We start from the raw sequence: 6,000 nt of genomic DNA on the forward strand, positions 1-6,000 counted from the left end.
GAAACAAACATAGACATTATAGCACCGCAATTGCTCCGAAATTTCGTTAAGCCAAAAACAATTGATACCAAAACAATAAAGAAAGATATCAAACAATAGTTTTTCTTAACCGCAAACAATTGAATCATACACACACACACATCCATACACACATAATGGAATAAAAACCAATTGTATCGAATTTTGCATAGTCTTGACAATTATTGTGGTAGTTGTTATTGGATAGATCTAAGAACCTGACAAAGGAGTTTATTGGGATAAACGGAAGAGCCTTTTGTCAAACTCATGTCACGGTGTTTGAAAAGAGATGTTACCGAACAGATTTGTTGTTCCTTTACTGTTTGGAATACGAACCTAAGGAATTGTTCCAAGTGCGTGACTTATTGCAAGTTGGAGGCGCAAGGATACAGACGGAACTAGGTGAACTATAGGTTTAGTTGCTTGGTCTCAACTATACGAAGTTGGTTTAGATTTTGTATATCTGCTTAATCCTAGGAGTATTCAATTCTGGAAAAGGTCCCGGGGTTTTTCTGAATTTGCGGTTTCCTCGTTAATAATATCTTGTTGTGTCTTTTATTTTTCTATTTCCGCAATTATAATTGTTTTTGTTATAATTAGAAGTAAAATACACAAACGTTAGTTCCTATTTACTTGATAGCAATCCTATTGTGTTTGGTTAAGTCCGAACTTATTATCAAGTAAACATACTTCGTTGTTGTATTGTCCCGATCTTGTATCCATAGTCAATCACACAAGTTATCTTGTTGTCGTATTGTCTCGATCTCGTATCCATAGACGATCACACGAAGTGTGAACCGATTAGTTGTATTGTCTCGACTCAGTCCATAGACAATCACTTTCGAAGAAAGGACTTATAGGTGGAAAAGTTTTAGATTGAGGTATATTTGGGTATCCTCGTCTTTTCAATTGGTATCAGAGCAGGCAAACACGAAAAGATCTAACAATCTGTGTTTGGTGCGATCCAAACTATAAGATATGAGTCAAAATAAGAAAAGAAAATCTAAACTTATTAAGAACTCAGTTAACGTATGTCAAGATAATGAGAATAAGATCTTAGAGAAGGTCAATGGAAATTGGTCTCGAAAGTCTTTTCGAAAATCAAAGAAAAAGTTTATGCCTAATAACTTGATTGTGAATCAGGTTCCTGATCGGAAAAGAATGAATCTGAAACTCAAGAAACATGTTTTGGATCAGACTCCAATCTCTAGTGAAAAATCGTCTGTTTCCAATTGTGAAAAGAGATTAGATTCACTAGCCTTCCCAAGTTATGAATTTCTTCAATTGTTAGAAAGATTTTTCAAACATGTTGAAAACTTTTCAGAAAAGGGAAAAACCATTGACAGTCTAGAACATGTCCTAGAACTTATTGTTCAATTGAATGTAAGAATTTGTGAAGGAAAGCGAGAAACACTCAGTCTTCAAAATAATATGGTAGATTATGTGAAACAAAAATTGGCTATATGCAACGAAGTTCATCAACAGACTACAGAGTGTGAAATTCTTACCCAATCGCTGGAGCATTCATAAATAAGGAATAATATCCTTATTGAAGATCTTCTTACAGAGACATGTCTAAAGGTATATCTAGACAAGTGTTTAGAAAAACATTTCCAACAAGGAATGGATACCTTAAGAGGATATATAGAATATCTTGAGAAAAAAGACATCTACAATCTGTCGGATGGAAGATCTAGACCACACGGGTTCAAGTTCAAGGAACATACCATCCTGGGCACAAGATCTAATCAAGGATATAACATCTCGCAATATTCCTAATGAAGAGGATGGATTCAATACCCACACAAGGGATCATGATAATGTCCCCAATAGTAAAGAGGAAGAAATTCCTCAAAAGGAATTTGGTGAGGAAGATCCTCACCTCAACGCTTAATTACGTTGGAATGTGCATCCTTACAATGCCCAATATACTGATGTAAGGAAGCACACATATCTGGTCAATCTGTATCATGTCGATAATCTCTTATTCAACATAGAGAGTTTACACAATCTACCTGAAGATGCATAATCTGTCTCCATGTGTAAAAAAGTTTTCTTGCAAACAACTTGTGTAAACAAGATAAGTTTTCTATCTAAAAGTATCTCTTGATACTGATCGAGAAGATAATTTCTTCGAAGAAAGTTATGTATCAGTAACACATAAGATGCGAAAATCCTTTCAAATCATGTCAGAATTATTTATTTAAGGCTTACATCTATGTTTGGTATGTGTTAAAGATATTTCAAGTATATGTACTCAACATGTCTGAGAACTTATGCTAAAGGATGTATTCTCAAACCAGATCTCAAGCGAAACTTCTGAAAGCCTTGAGTGGAATGACTTCTAAGGAAACTGTTCATCTTGATGATACCTTCAAGAAATCTGGTTGTGAAGATATAGAAAATGAAAAGGAAGATGTGACTCATCTCCTTGTCCAAAACAGTTTGGATGCTAAGATTGATATTATCAATCTACGACAATTCCTCCCCAACACTATTGAAACTCATCATAGACAGGCAACACTAAGAAGAGTTGTTATCTGTAACCAAAGAAAGCTGATTAAACTTGGAATCGGTAATATGGTGTATGCTCGAAATATTAATCGAAAGGTTAATGCTTTAGCCTGTGAACATAATCAAGGTACTGTGTGCAGAATCCGAGATATCAGTCGAGATGTTGTTGATGAAGATCCTGAAAAATTTGAGGAAATTGAAGATGATCTTTGAAAAATATGTTGAAAAAAAAGGCATTGGTTTTTAATTATTTCAATAAAGTCTATTATGAATAAAACTATCTATTATTATGAATAAAATTATTAGTTTATAATTTTTCTTGTGATAGTTTTCGATTACATAGCATGTGCTTGAATGCTTTATTTTATTGCTATGTATGTTTATGGGATGTTTGATTTCGGTTTTCATCACCTTAATGTTCAATATCATGTGGTGTGAACCCTTATGGTTTGGGTGACTATTTGGTTTAGCAGGATTAAGTTCTAGCCCATTTTGGTAGGCTTTATCAAAGGATCATAAGGGGTTCTGATTGAAACTAATATGTGAAAAAGTCCCAATATATTGAGTCGTTTGGTTTAGCATAAAATCATATGTGTTTCGGGGTTTCAACTTTTGCATTGCATTAGTTAAAACCGGTTTTCAACCTTTCTCTGGTAAAGGTTGGTCCTTGTTGTTGTTCTTTTGTCCTGCGAGAAGATGACAACACAACGGGTGGGGGAGGGGGGGGGGTGGAGGGTGGGGGGAGGGGGAGTTCTGAATTGAACTTGCTCTTACTGATATATCTTTCTGGGGAGAAGAGGATGCGGAGCTTGAGGTAACGAATTTGTTAGTTAATCGTTTTCGTATTTAAGAAAAGCCTGATTTTATTGCATATATTTATTGCTTTTTCTTAACAAAATTTCGGTACAATTGATATTTATTCCATTATTTGTGTATGGATGTGTGTGTGATTCAATTGTTTCCGGTTAAGGAAAACTATTGTTATCTTGCTTTATTGTTTGGTATCAATTGTTTAGGCTTACAAAATTTCAGTGCAATTGTGGTACTATAATGTCTATGTTTGTTTCAGGGTTAGGTAAATAATTATGCAAGTTGATTTATTTGGTTTGTATGAATTTTTTATGTATTAACAAAAAGGTTTTCGGGATGAATTGTTTAGTCCAATTCGATTCCGGATAAGAGAAACTAGGTTAATTCTGATCTTAGTTAGACTTATCAAAGTGTAGGTTTCGGTTATTTAAGTCTAATTGAATGCCTTAACAAGAAATGCTAGTTAACTAACCAAGTACTTGTCTTGTTTAAAAGTGGAAGGTCTATGTTATTATTCGATAATTAGAACCTGATGAGAAAAATAGAGTTAATTCTGATCTTTATTTTGGTCTTATCCAACAAGTGATTTAGCAAAAGAACTAAGGTGCTTAGTCGATTTTTGATTTGCTAAAGTATTAGCGTAAAATTGCTTCGGGCAATTGTTTCCTTGATAACATATCAAAACAAAATTACTTTATACTTTCGGTTTTGATATTGGTTATCTAAAATGGTGTGTGGAACCCTCGTGCATAACTCTTATAGGTTTTGCAAGTCTTTTGAGATTTGTAAGATCCTTTCGGTTTGTCCTTTATTTGCTCGTACCTTTGTCATTTTGTGACAAAAGGGGGGAAAATATATGGAAAATATATGGAGTAAATATATGGTATCACTAAGGAAAGGACAATGGTGCTTAAATGTTATAGCTCGGTCGACCTCGCATGCGTTGCTATATCAAGCATGTTTGTCAATGTTAGTGATCAAAACTATGAGTCTTGATTTCTAGTCTATTATAGCTAAGTCTCGGACTAGGATAGAAAAGTGTAGTTGAGCTCAAGGACTTCATGGCGATTCATCATACAACGACGAAGATCTACTCAAGGAACCGTGAAACTTCATCAACAAAAAGGTATGTGGAGACTTGAACTTATCTATCACTCAAAAGTCTATCTATTCTATCTCGTTCTTCTTATGAGACAAAAAGTCGTATGCTATATAGACTGGATCATACGCATTTGACATTTCGAGCTGAGTATTCACTACTTATCTTTTTCTCGAAATCGTGTGTTGGTAAAGCGTTTCGCTTTGATCAAGTTTATCTTCACCTAGTGACGAAAGTCATAAAAAGTTTCAATTACTTTGAGAATTGCTCTGACGTGAAACGGTCTGTGAATAACGTCTATATAACATCCTCTGAGAATATCTCAATGATTGGAATGAGAGTTTAGATTACATAACCATGTATTCCTTAATCCGAAGTTTTCGAACTTTGTTGATTGAGAGAAACCGGAGGAATTGTCTTTGCCAAGTCCGCGAACTCAGTCCGTGAACTGACGGAAGTTCTCTTACCGAGAATTTCTGCTGGGATTTTCCAAAAAATCGTTTGCGTGTTTAGTCCGCGAACCTAGTCCGCGAACTGGCGGAAGTCTCTTTGCCGAGATTTTCTGCTGAGTTTGGAAAACTCTGTCGGTTGCCTTAAGTCCGCAAACTTGTTTGCGAGCTTAAGTTGTTATGATCTAAAGATGTGCTCTGAACATGAAACTTAAATTACTAAGGAATGCTTTATGCAAACCGTGGCTATAAAGTTCATGAGCCGATTCATCGAATCGAATCATCTTTGTTTCAATTGTGTCTTGTGTAGTTACATAAGATCTCATAGCAATTGAACAACTCTCTAACTAGTTCATTTGAGTCAATTGAACTAGTTATGGTGAAGAAGAACAATGTTAATATGAAATGCTCATATGGTTAACCTTTTGGGTTACTATGTTGAACCAACATACACGTACACGTTTGGGCATGGTTTTCACAAACCCAGTAAACGTCTACCCAAGTGTGTGTGACAATCTAAGTTTTTGATCTAATGGTTGATAAATATTAGCTTGAATCTAAATCAGTTTTTCATCTAACGGTGAATATGGATTGCTTTGTAACTAAGGCAAAAGCCTGATTTGAAGGTTATATAAATGAGACATCTAGCATTGTGCAAAAATAATCCCCACACGTCTGTGTGATACTAGTGCGCTCGCTAGAGTCGATTCTCCTTTAACCTTTGGCTTTCTTCTCTAAAACCAGGTTAACGACTTAAAGACTTCATTGGGATTGTGAAGCCATACCGATACTACTTTATCGTAGTTGTGTGATCTGATCTTGCATCTTCTATCTTACGAGTACAATCTTTGATTTGCTTGAGATCGTGAGAGTTCTCCGATAGGCAAGATAAAGAAGTCACAAACATCTTCGTCTTACTTTTTGTGATTCCTCGACAAACCTCTTGTGTAGTCAAGAAGGATTGTTGAGAGGTGATTGATTAATCTAGACCGAATTATCAATTGGTTCTTTTTCACCTTGATTTTATATCTTAAGACAGAACAAAACCTAGGGTTTTTCTATGGGAGACAGATTTATCCTTTGATAGACTTTTCTGTGTGAGACAGATTT

Source organism: Papaver somniferum, chromosome 1, assembly GCF_003573695.1.
Source record: "Papaver somniferum cultivar HN1 chromosome 1, ASM357369v1, whole genome shotgun sequence".
Lineage (NCBI taxonomy): Eukaryota > Viridiplantae > Streptophyta > Magnoliopsida > Ranunculales > Papaveraceae > Papaver > Papaver somniferum.